Genomic DNA, 13,862 nt, shown 5'->3' with positions numbered 1-13,862 from the left:
TGTCCCTTTGTAATACCTCCTTCCACCCATATCTACAAGCAACCACTGACTTCCCTTCTGTCACTACAGATTTATTTGCTTGTTGTAGAATTCTATAAAAATGGAATTATAAAGTTTTTTTTGCCTGTCTTCTTTTCATTCAGCCTAATTATTTTTATATTCATCAGTGTTGTCCCATGTATCAATAATTCATTCATTTTATTGAATAGTATTTCATTGTATGGATAAATAGTTTGTTAATCTGTTGATGGACATTAGGATTATTTTCAGTCTAAAGTTACTGCAAAAAAGGTTACTATGAGCATTTTGTACAAGGTTGTGTGTGGCCATGTATTTTTGTTTTTCATGGGTAATACACATAAGTTCGTTTTAAGGACCTGGGGGGAGAGAGAGGTAGGAGAAGAATTAAGGGTACTTCTGAAGTGAAAAATGAGAGGGATCCTTTTGACTTCCAAAAGTAAATTTCAGGAGAAGTTGTGACCTCTCCTGTTTCTGAAGAAATGTTCAAGAAATGGGAGTCTACAAACTGGTTGAATAATAGCAAAGAAGATGATTTGATAGGCAAAGACTTAAGTCCCTTATTTCTAAATTCTACTTTTTCCCTCCAACATATTTTTCAGTGTTTTGATTCTGTTGCTTATATTCCTGATAAAATACAGTATCATATAGATTACATTTAATGCATTTCAATGCACTATTACAAAGATGTCTGCATTCCAGATTTCTCATTTACTATGATGAACAATATTACTTATCTTCTATGAACAGGTTATATTACAGCAAGAACCATGGCACAGCCTTAACATAACCACAACGAAAGGACACATTTTAGCAAGAACCTAGTCCATATAGGAAGACCTCAGTTAATTTTTTTTTACACATAAAAGCAAATAAAGAAAAGGGATCCAAAATAAAACATGCAATGAGGGGACTTGGTTACCACCACCTGAACTTAATAAATCCAGAGTTTATTGGTAGGCAATTCTGAAAGAATAAAAATAAGTGGTGAAATTCAGAATTCTGTCTCATAGACATATCTGAAGTGATTACAGGGAACTTATGTGAATATATTTCAGAAAACTAATTCAAAATGTTTTTGAAGAATAAAAGTGATGTCAACACATCAAGAATGATTAGACATGTATGAAAAATTTTTTCTTTTTTAGGGACGGGACCTAGAACATAGGAAATAAATTCTACATTACTTCCCCTATTTTTTCCATGATGACTCTTCTGTGAGAGTCCACTCTGACCTAGTCACATTTTTGTTTTTTCATTGTACAGTATTCTCATGACAAGAAGATATAAACTAAGATACTGCCAGGAAGACAGCATATTTCTTCTTCAAAAGCCATAAAATAAAGACAGAAGTACAGGGACTACTCCCTAACTTTATGAAGCCAGTGTTACACTAAAACAAAAAGAAGAAAATAACATTTCAAGAAAACTACACACCAGTATCTCTCATAAACACTGATGGAAAAATCCTTAATAAAATTAGCAAAGTGAATTCAACAATGTATAAAAAATTATACACCACAACCAAGTGGGATTCATTCCAGTTACAAAAGGCTGATTCAATATTCAAAATTCAATTAATAACTTTTACATGAATGGTCACAGCAGCTGTATTTGTAGCCAAAACCTTAAAACAACCCAAATGTCCATCAACAGATGAATGAATAGCAAACTGTTATCCACTGGAATAGTGTTTATACAATAAAATGGCATTCAGTAATAAAATGAACTAATTATGGGGTCACCTGGGTGGCTCAGATTAAGCCTCTGCCTTCGGCTCAGGTCATGGTCTCAGGGTCCTGGGATAGAGCCCCAGTTGGGCTCTCTGCTCAGCAGGGAGGCTGCTTCCTCTTCTCTCTCTCTGCCTACTTGTGATCTCTGTCAAATAAATAACTAAAATCTTAAAAAAAAAATCAATTACTGTAATCCATCACATCTACATCCATCACATCTACAGGCTAAAGAAAAATCACATGATTACATCAGTCGATACAGAAAAAAATTTTGACAAAATCCAGTACCCATTCATGATAAACTCAGCAAACTAGGAACAGAAGGTAACTTGCTCAACTTGACAAAGAACACCTACATAAAACTATAGCTCACATCACACTTAATGGTAAGAAACTAGAAGCTTTCCTGCCAAGATCAGGACAAAGGAAAAGATGTCCTCTCTCATTACCTTATACTGAAAGTGTTAGCTAATGTAATTAAGACAAAAAAAAGAAAAAATTAAACGATCAAGAAGGAAGAAATAAAACTGTCTTTATTCACAGATGACAAAACTGTTTACATAGAAAATACAAAAGAATCAACCAAAAAACCCTCCTGGATAATAAGCTATTATAGCAAGGTTCCAGGATATAACTCAAATTGTTTTTCTATGTATCAACAATAAGCAATTAAAATGTGAATTAAAAGAACACTGACATTAGCACCCCAAACCCCAAAATACTTAGGTGTAAATCTAACAAAATACACATAAGATCTGTAGGAGGAACTACAAAATTCTGATTTTGAAAAAATCGAAGAACTACGTAAATGGAGAAAAATTTAATGTTCGATAGGAAGACTCAATGCTGTCAAACATCACTTCTTGCCAGCTTGATCTTTAGATTCAATGCAAATCCTAATAAAAACTTAGCACATTACTTTATGACTACTGACAAACTGATTATAAAGGTTACACAGAAAGGCACGAGAGCCAGAAAAACCAATGCAATACTGAAGAACAAAGTTAGAGAACTGATATATCTGACTTCCAAATTTACTATAAAGCTACAGTAATCAAGACAGTGTGGTACTGATGTCAGAACAGACAAACAGAACAGTGGAACAGAGAACCCAGAAATAGATTCACATAAATATATGATCTTGACAAAGGAGTAGAAGCAATACAATAGAGCAATGATAGTCTTTTCACTAAATGATGCTGGAACAACTGAACACCCTCATGCATTAAAAAAAAAAAAAGGTAGGGGCGACTGGGTGGCTCAGTGGGTTAAGTCACTGCCTTCGGCTCAGGTCATGGTCTCAGGGTCCCGAGATCGAGTCCCGCATCAGGCTCTCTGCTCAGCAGGGAGCCTGCTTCCCTCTCTCTCTCTCTCTGCCTGCTTCTCTGTCTACTTGTGATCTCTCTCTGTCAAATAACTAAATAAAATCTTTAAAAAAAAAAAAAGAAAAAAAAAAGTAAACACAACCTTTTTTAAAAAAAGACTTTATTTATTTATTTATTTGAGAGAGACAGAGACAGTGAGAGAGCATAAGCCAGGAGGAGAGGGAGAAGCAGGTTCCGTCCGCACTGAGCAGGGAGCCTGGCATGGTGCTTGAACCCAGGACCCTGGGATTATGACCTGAGCCAAAGGCAAACGCTTGACCAACTGAGCCACCCGGGCACCCCTAGACACAGACTTTATACCCTTCACAAAAATTAACTCCAAATGGATTGCAGACCTATATGTAAAATGTAAAACCACGAAACTCCTAGAAGATAACACAGATACCTGTTGAGTTTGGCAATAACTTTTTAGATATAACACCAGATCCATAAAAAATAATAAACTAGACTTTATAAAATTAAAAAACTTCTGCTCTGTGAAAGCCACTGTCAAGAAAATGAGAAGACAAGCCATAGACTTGGAGAAGATATTCACAAAACACTGAAAATCCAGTGTTATCCAGACTGTTATCCAAACTATACAGATAACTTTTAAAACTCAACAGTAAGAAAGCAACCTAGTTAAAAACTGGGCAAAAGACCTAAACAGTTCCAAAAAAAGATACCCAGATAGCAAATCAACATACGCAAAGATGCAAAACATCGTAAGTCAACAGAGAAGTGCAAATTAAAATGAGATACTACTACATACCTATTAGAACAGCCCAAACCTGAAACAATGACAAAATCCAAATGCTGACAAGAATGTAGAAGAACAGGAAATCTCTTTGTTGGAGAGGATGCCCACTGATATAGCCACTCTGGGTGACAGTTTGGCAGTTTCTTTCAAAACTAAATAAACCCTGACCATATAATCTAGCAATCACATCCAATGAGTTGAAACCTTAAGTCCACACAAAAACCTGCACATAGATGTTTATAGCAGCTTTATTCGTAATTGCAAAACTCGGAAGGAACCAAACTGTCCTTCAACAGGTGAGTGGATAAACAGACATGGTATATCCAAATAGAATATTAATGCTAAAAAGAAATGAGCTAACAAGGCATGAAAAGATATGGAGGAAACCTAAAGGCGTGTTACTAAGTGAAAGAAGCCAATCTGAAAAGGCTGAAGGAAAATCTACGGAGACAGTAAAAAAAAAAAAAATCAGTGGTTGTCAAGGGTTAGGGAGGAAAGCAGAGATGAACAGGCAGAGCACAGAGGATTTTTAGAACATTCTGTATGATACTAAAATGGAGGCTACATGTTATATATATATATATAAAATGTCATACATTTGTCAAATCTACATTTGTCAAAATCTACAGAATGTATAACACAAAGTGTGAAACTTAAAAGTAAATTATGGACTCCAAGTGATAACAATGTGTCAGTGTAGGTTCACTGACTGTAACAAATGTGCCACTGTGGTGCAGGATGTTAAGAAGTTAGATAGTGGGGGAGGAGGTACACATGTGACCTGAAGGCGAATGTGGGAAGTCTCTGTACTTTGGGCTCAATTTTGCTGTAATCCTAAAACTGCTCTAAAAAATAAAATTTAAGTCATAAAAAAATGTGAATGTATGTAATGCCATGCAACTGTACACTTTCAAAATGGTTAAAATGATAAATTTTGTTACGTATACTTTACCACCATTTTCAAAAAGTCGTAAGAGGGTTCTAGCCACATTAGGAACCAAGAAGATATTTTATTGAGATGTCTGTTTCCTCTCCATCTCTTCTTACTCAAACTACTGTCTTAGTCCATCTGAGCTTCTGTAAAAAAATAACACATACTGGTCGGCTTATAAACAACAGAAATTTATTTCTCAGAGTTCTGGAGACTCAGAAGTCCAATATCAACGCAGATCAAGGCTGTCCAAGACCAAGATGTCTGATCAGAGCCCCCCTTCCTAATCTATAGATGATTGTATTCTTACTGTGTCTTCACATGATGGAAAAAGCAAGGAAGCTTTTATTTTTTAAAAAATTATCATTTAATGGGGGGCCTGGATGGCTCAGTGGGTTAAAGCCTCTGCCTCCGGCTGAGGTCATGATCCCGGGGTCCTGGGATCCAGTCCCGCATCAGGCTCTCTGCTCAGCAGGGAGCCTGCTTCCTCCTCTCTCTCTGCCTGCCTCTCTGCCTACTTGTGATCTCTGTCTTTCAAATAAATAAACAAATAAAATCTTTAAAAAAAATAATCATTTAAGTCTCATTTAAGGCAATTTTTTTTTTAAACAACTTCCTTCTGGCTTAGACTTTCTATAGCATTGTTCATTCAAAGTATGATCCTAAAACTAGCAGCAGTAACATTAACATCACCCAGGAACGTGTAAGAACTACAGAATTTTAGTCCCACCCTGGAGCTTCTGATCAGAATCTGCTTTTTAACAAGATCCCCAGGTAATTAGGACGCATGATAAAGTTTGAGTACAGTATTCTAGAAGACTTAGCACCCCTCTATTTCCTCTTGTATGTTCCTCACAAGGGGCATGAATTCTAGAAATAAAGAAATAAAGGGAGCAAGGTACAAAAGTCAAATGGATAGGCCAAGATTTTATCAAAGGAAAAGGAATAGGGATACAGTAATGCAAAATTAGATATATGGGGTATAGTTGGAAAAAAAGAAACATTCATGAGAAAAATAGGTGATATACCAAGCCAAGCTGCTCATTTGGTCATTTTGTGATCTATCACAGACCTACATACTGGGTATTATGTTAAGGTCTTTTAGAGAAATGAAACTGACTTTGTGTCAGGAACTTTGCTAAATGCTATATACATGTAGATGTGTGGGTTTTTATGTATTTAACCATCATATTAAGTGAATACAAAGTCCTTAGGGGAGAGAGAGGCTATTCCTACTTTACATGAAGGGAAATTGAAGTTTAGGAAGCTAGTAACTAGCCCAAAATACTTATTTATACACAGCTGAATCAAAATTAGAAATCAGGTTCAATGTTTTTTTTTCCCCACTGTATCCCTATGTTGTCTGGAAATTGATCACAAGATCCTAGTGGTCGTATAAAACACTGTCTCCTGGCACACCACTCTTTGCCACTGTAGGGCCTTTGTATGCACAGTTTCCCCTTAGCATTGCTGGCTCCTTTTCATTTCTCAAGGCTCAGAAAGCCTTTCCTAATTCCTCTTAAATAGATCCCCTTGTTATCCTATTATAGTGTCCTATTTATTTCCTTCATAGCATGTTTTCAATTTATAAATGTGTATTTAATTGTTTAATGTTATATCGTTCCTACTAGGCTGTAAATTCCTCCCTTAGAGTAGAAACTGTTTCATTCATTACTGTCCCAATACTTAGCATACTGCTTGTTACATAGTAAGTATTCAATAAGTATTTTAAAAATAAGCAATGTTTACTTTCTGTGTGGCACCATATTGGTTTATTCTCCAAGAGCAGATAGTGAAAGAAGGGACAAAACTAAATTCACCACAGGGAATTAAAATGAAAAAGTCTCCAGGGTCAACACCCAACCTGAAAATAAAATTTATTACCTAAAAATGAGTACCTGTTACCATCAGCTAAATTATTAATTGACAAATAAAACCTAGTTCCAATGTGCCTGGAGTATCTAGGATAAGCATCTTGCTACTTAGAAACACAGGGATAATCGTATCACCGCTAGTGTGACTTTGTGACTTCACAATAGGCTTTCCACTTTTCCTATTTCACTATAAGAGCATTTACCAGGTTAAATACCAGGTTGTTGAAACATACAGAAATGAAATGTTCACCTGAAACTAATGTAACATGGTGTGTCAACTCTACTTCATTAAAATAATAATAATGATACACATTAAGAGTACAGTAGGTGCTATACAATGATAGTCACTGTTATGCCTAAATGTCACCTCTTTGGTTGGACTTCCACAGATTATTTCAGTCCTTTACTATTTGCATGTCACTTACATTATGGTTCCTCATCACGGGCCAACATAGGTTTTATCTCCCTTACTAGGATCTGAGATGATCTGCGCAGTTCCAGATCTCCCACATTTTTAGTGTATATAGAAACTTATGGTCAATTCAATATATTTTTTCAAACTTTACCTGTAAATCATTAAACTGAGAGACAGAGATGAGCAATAAGACTCAATTTCTGTCCTTGCACAGCTTATAATCTTGTAGTGGAAAAAGAGATGTCATTTAGTGTAAATGACTCTACATCCACAAACTCTTTTTCTGAAACCCTTGGGGACTAAAGTGTTTCAGAATTTAGAATTTCTCAAATTTTGGAAAGGTAATACAATATATATACTCCTATTAAATAACCTCTCAGCAAGGTCTAGGTCAGTACCATATGATCAAACTTTATTGTTTATATAATAAAATGTATGAACATTTATATTAACTGGTATAAATGAAGACTACAAATAGCCTCACATCAGTTCAGGTAAGGTTTTATCACTGTATGTTTCTAACTGCTGCTATAACAAATTACCACAAACTTAGTGGCTTCGACAATACAAATTAATTTTCTTACAGTTTTGGAAGTCAGACATCTCCCTGAGCTAAAGCTAAGATGTCTGCAGGGTTGGGTTCTTTCTAGAAAATCTATGAGAGAATCTGTTCTTTGCCCCTTCCAGCCTCTAAAGGCTGTCAGTGTTCCTTGGCTCCTGGCCTTCTTTCATCTTCAGAGCAGTTATCTCATTACACTGACCTCGGCTTCTGCTATCACATCTCCTTCTCTGACTCTCTTGCCTCTTTCTTTCCCTGATTATATTGAGCCTGTCTCAATAATCCAGGCTAATCTCCCCATTCCAAGATTCTTACTTAAATCACCTCTGCAAAGTCCCTTTTGTCAAGTAAGGCAGCATAGTCAGAGGCTCCAGGGATTAGGATGCAGACATCTTTGAGGGTGCATTACCCAGCACACTACAGCCACCAAGTTAAAAAAAAAAAAAAATACTCCCAGCCTTCAGAGTCTTTTGGACTTCAGAAATACAGATAAGGAATTTGGGGCCTGTACAAGGGAGTGTAAGGGCAGTGACATAAGAAAAGCACAGGATAATTGTAAAAACATAATGAATGGAGAGACCACAACCATTAAAAGCTTCATGAAATAGCATTTGATGAGAGCCTTCAAAGATACAAAGGACTGTGACAGATGAACACAGGAAAACCTTACAAAAGGTAATTTTCAGACATATCTGCTCCCAAAACTTTTCAGATATACAAAGCACAACAGCAAATTCAGAGAAAACTACCCTTGAAAAATGCAGAGGTTAGAGGTGCTAAGCCCCTGTACTGTCAAAAATCCACCTCTAACATTGAACTACCCCAAACTTAACCATTAATATTCTATTGTTGACCAGATGCCTTACCAAAATATAGTCGATTAACACATACATTGTATGTTATTATGTATCATATACTGTATTCTTAAAATAAGCTAGAGGAAAAAAATTTTAAAATCGTAAGAGAAAATATATTTACGTATACTGTAGAAAAATACATATATAAGTGAACCTATGCAATTCAAACCCATGTTGTTCAAGAATCACCCATATGGTACACACTGAAGGAAGAAAGAGAACTGCAGTTTGACTAAACTATATCAAGTTAAATTAAAAGAGTAATTAAAGAAAGTTGAAGTAGATACAATAGGTTATGTTGCTTGTCCGGATGAAGAGTTTGTCCTTAATCCTGGAGAGAGTGAGTAGTTAGTTAGAAATATTTTGAACAGAGAAATGACATGATATGATTGGTATTACACTAGAGAAAGATTAATTTGTAGGACTGATTCAAAATGGAAAAAGGAGAAGAGTAGCAGACCAGTGACTAATCTAAAGAAGTCCTAAGTATCTTAAGTAGGGTGGTTGAGAAGCAGAATAAGATAACTAAAATTCCCAAGACAGTTTCATCCACATGATTTTTAGTAAAAGTAGCTATCAATTCTAGTGCTGCATGTCAGGTACTATTCTAAATTCTTTCTATCTCACAAAAGAGTATGAAAGAGTTTAACTCCATTTTATAGATGAGAAGATTAAGACACAGAAAGTATAAGTAATCCTACAATGAGTAAGTAGCATGGCTAGGATTTGAATTAGGTAGATATGACTTCAAAATTTAAAGAAATATGAGCGCAAAATGACGTAACATTAATCTGAAAACTGGATAAATTAATTTGTGAAAAACTCACCATTCCACCTGACAATAAACAGTAAGTTAGAAATGTATACTATAAACTATAAAACAAACACTAAAATATCACAGGAGTTTATAACTATTAAGCCAACAAAGGAGACAAAAGGTAATCAGTAAGGAAGCAATAAAAAAAAACCCCAAAACTACTCAATCTAAGAAAAGACAAACAAGGAGATATATAGGATTGATGAACAGTCAAGACAGCAAGAAAACAAATAACAAAATGATAGATTTAAACTCTACTATATCAATAATCACATTAACCATAGATTATCTGAACATGCCAATAAAAAGGTAGAGATTGTGAGACTGGAGTAAAAAAAAGTAAGGTCCATCCATATACTGTCTACAAGTACATACAAGTATATACTGCTTTAAATACGAAGGTACAGATAGGTTAAAAGTAAAAGAATGGAAGGCAACATTTCATTAGCTAATGCTAATGAATAAAAAGCTGAAGCAACTATACTAACATCAGACGAAAAGTCAAATAATATTACTAGAAATAAAGAGGATCATTTGTAATAATAAAAATCAATGCATCCAAAAAGACACAAAAATCTAAAATGTTTACGCAACTTTGGGGGCACTTGGTGGCTCATCGGTTGAGCATCCAACTTGGTTTTGGCATCCCTCATGGTCTCAGGATGGGATCAGGCCCCACATTCAGTTCTGCACTTGGTGTGGAGTCTGCTGGTCTCTCTCCTGCTCCTCCCCCTGCTCTCTCTCTCTCAAATAAATAAAATCTTTAAAAATTAATAAAAATAGCCTTAAAGTACAGCAAAAATAGAACTTCAAGGAAAAATAAAGTGCACAGCTGTAGTCAGAAATTTCAACATCTCTTTCAATAACTGATAAAACAAGTAGACAGAAAATAAGAATATAGAGGTGGAAGAACACCGTCAACCAACTAGACCTAATTGAATTTTTTATAGTACTTATTTTAGAGAGAGTGTGTGTGAGAGAAAGAGCACAAGCAGGTGGGAGGGGCAGAAAGAAAGGGAGACTGAGGGGGTTCCTGGAAAACAGATGCTTAACCAACTGATCCATCCAGGCACCCCAACCTACTTGAATTTTATAGAATGTCCTATTTCAAAACAGCAGATACATGTTCCTTCAAGTGTACAAGTAACATTTACCAAAGAGAGACCATATTCTGTAATGTAAAACATATAAGAATAATTTTTAAGGATTCAAGTCCTACAAAATGTGTTTTCTGACCACAGTCTGATTAGAAATCAGTTAACAGTAAGGTACCTGGAAAATACAAAAATATTTGGAAACTAGAAAACATATTTCTACATAATCCCAAATCAAAGAAGAAATGAAATGAAAAGTTATTTTGAACTAACTAAAAATGGAAACCACATATTAAATTTTGAAGGAAGGAGCTAAAACAGTGCACAGAGGAGGAATTTAGCACTAAAGTGTCTGTATTAGCAAAGAAGTCTCAAATGAATGGCCTCAACTACATTCATCTCAAGAAACTAGAAAAAAACAGAGCAAATTAACCTCAAAATAAGCAGAAGAGAGGAAATAACAAAGATGAGAGCAGAAATCAATGGAACAGAAACAGAGAAACAATGGAAGAAAAAAAAATGAAACCACAAGCTGGTTCTTTGAGAACATCAATAAAACTGACAATTACCCAAATTGATCAGGGAAGAAAAAAAAATACAAATTGCCAATATCCAGAATGAGTTGTGTAATAACTATATCATATATAACTATAGAGATTCTATAGATATTAAAGAATAGTTAGAAAAAAAAAAAAAAAAAAAGAATAGTTAGGCAGTGGCATCTGACCGGCTCAGTCTGAAGAACATGCAACTCTATCTTATCAGGATCATGAGTTCAAGCCCTACCCACTCGAGTGTAAATCAAGATTACTTAAATAAGTATCTTTTAAAAAAGAATAGTTAGGGAGTGTTATAAACAACTTATCCTAATAAATTCAACAACATCTTCAGTGAAATGAACAAATTCCTTGAAACGACTACTAAAACTCACTCAAGAAGAAATAAGTAACTTACATAGCCCATTGAAAAAAAATACTAGCGAAGGATTTATACTACTGGACTTCATATTTATTATAAACATAGCCCTATATATATATATGCTCAATTAATTCTTCACACCAAAAAAAAAAAACTTTTATCTTTACCTCACCCCATGTACAAATAGGTTGCAGACCTAAATGTAGAATATAAAATGATAAAACTTCTTAGAAAAAAAATAAAATCTTCGTGACCTTAGGTTAGGTAAAGATTTCCTACATATAACACCAAAAGTACAATCTATAAAATGAAACACTAGTAAACTAGAATCCATCAGAATTAAGAACTTCTGCTCTTTGAAAGATACTGTTAAGAGAATGGAAAAACAATGCACAGGTTAAGAGAAAATATTTGCAAATCACTGATCTGATTAAGTACATGCATTCAGAATAAAAAAACTGCAAATTCAATTAGAAAACAACCCAATAAATAAATAACCAAAGATCTGAACACATAATTTACAAAAGAAAACATACAGATGACACACGAAAAGATGATCAAGATCATTAGTCATTAGGGAAATGCAAATTTAAGCCACAATGAGATACCACTACAAACCTATTAAGATGGCTAAAAGCAGAATGGTAAGGATGTAGAGCAACTGAACTCGTAAGTTGCTTATAGAAATATAAAATGGACAGTTGGGGACCTGGGTGGTTCGGCTGATTAAGTCTCTGACTTCGGCTCAGGTCATGATCTCAGGGTCCTGGGATCAGACTGCATGGGGCTCTGCACTCAGCAGGGTGTCTGCTTCTCCCTCTGCCTCTGCCCCTGCCCTTCTCCCTGACTTGTGCTTGCTTGCTCTCTCTCTCTTAAATCTAAAATCTAAAAAAATAAATAGATAAATATAAAATGGCACAATCACTTCGAAAAACACTTCGGGACTTTCTTATAAGATAAAGAAATGTCTACTATATGACCCAGCCATTCCACTTCTATGTATTTACTCAGGAGAAATGAAAGCACATGTCCAAATAATGACTTTTACATGAATGGTCATAGCAACTCTATTTGTAGCCAAAACCTGATCCATCAACAGATGAATGAATAGCAAACTGTTATCCACTGAAATAGTGTTTATACAATAAAATAGCATTCAGTAATAAAATGAACTAATTATGGGGAAGCCTGGGTGGCTCAGATTAAGCCTCTGCCTTCAGCTCAGGTCATGGTCTCAGGGTCCTGGGATCAAGGCCCACATTGGGCTCTCTGCTCAGCAGGGAGCCTGCTTCCCCCTCTCTCTGCCTGCCTCTCTGCCTACTTGTGATCTCTCTGTCAAATAAATAAAATCTTAAAAAAAAAAAGAACTAATTATGGATGTCAAATAAAATCTTTAAAAAAAAAAAGAACTAATTATGGATGAAACAACTTGGGTGAATTTTAAAATCATTATGTTGAGCAAAAGGAGCCAAAGAAAAGACTATAACTATATTATTCCATTCATACAAAGTTCAAGAAAAATGCAAGCTAACCTATAGTGACAAAAAGTAGATTAGCGGTTGCCAAGGGTGAGGGTTGAGTTTGGTGGGGTTGGTGAGGTTGGTGGAAGGTGTAGGGAGAGGTAGGATGCAGAAAATATAAAGGAAGACTGAGAAATCTGGGGGAATTCATTATCTTATGATGGTTTCAATAAAGTATCCATAAGTCAAAACTTACCCAATTGTGTAATTGTATGTCAATTATATTTCAATAAAGCTATGAAAAATCTGTTTAATCAAATAGCATTTATTAACTATTTATTCCAATATAGTCAATACTCATATCACACTATACGATGCTTATTTTCTACTACCTATAAACAAAAAAATAGATGATATAAACTTACAATAGTAATATTAGACATCAACTTCAATGTACAAGAGGATATGGTTTTTCATAAAAATTTTTCTGGAAATATGCAAGCAAAAAATCTTCAGGACTAACAGATTAAAACATAGTATAAAATTGGACAGGCTCAGGTAGATTCAGTGAGCTTTGCTATCCTCTGTCCACATACAACAGTCCTACTGAATTGAAAGTAAATACAGTAATCACCATGGAAAACTGGTAAGCGTACAACTTTAACAATTCCCACCCCATCACTTAAAATAATCCACACAACTATAAAATAGAAGATGAGTTGGATTACTAGAAATTTATAATTTGCCTATGTCAAAGTCAAATATTTTTCCACAGAAACCATTTCATATGGTGACAAAGTTCCAGACCAATTCCCAAATCTTATTTAAGCAGTAGGGATTAATTAGCCTCTCCTTCTACATCACTGTTTTTCCCTCTACTGGATCACTGCCATCAACACAGAGACATGCTATAATTTCACTGTTCTGTAAAAAAGATCAAAAACAAAAACAGACCTCTCTTGGTCCCACTTCTCCCTCTAGCAACATTAAGCCCTCTCCCATTTCTCTGTGCTCCTTTATGGCAATATTCCTTGAGTTCTCAGATTCTCTTCACCAATTCTT

At 35.1% G+C, this 13,862-nt stretch overlaps 1 protein-coding gene across 6 annotated transcripts in view; it reads right to left on the bottom strand.

The window, feature by feature from the left end:
- WASF1 (WASP family member 1) overlaps positions 1 to 13,862 on the bottom strand; it is a 60,484-nt gene that overhangs the window by 32,056 nt on the left and 14,566 nt on the right. Inside the window, exon 2 of one of the 6 annotated variants that reach the window (XM_046004821.1) lies at positions 4,828 to 4,952. The exons of the other annotated variants lie outside the window; for them this stretch is intronic. The gene's annotated coding sequence lies outside the window, so the exon portion shown is untranslated. The remainder of the gene's footprint in view (positions 1 to 4,827; positions 4,953 to 13,862) is intronic. 6 annotated transcript variants of the gene reach the window in all.

The sequence above is a fragment of the Meles meles genome, chromosome 5, assembly GCF_922984935.1.
Source record: "Meles meles chromosome 5, mMelMel3.1 paternal haplotype, whole genome shotgun sequence".
Taxonomy (NCBI): Eukaryota; Metazoa; Chordata; class Mammalia; order Carnivora; family Mustelidae; genus Meles; species Meles meles.
The sequence above is the reverse complement of the archived record's forward strand: the minus strand, read 5'-3'. Positions and strand labels throughout refer to the sequence as shown.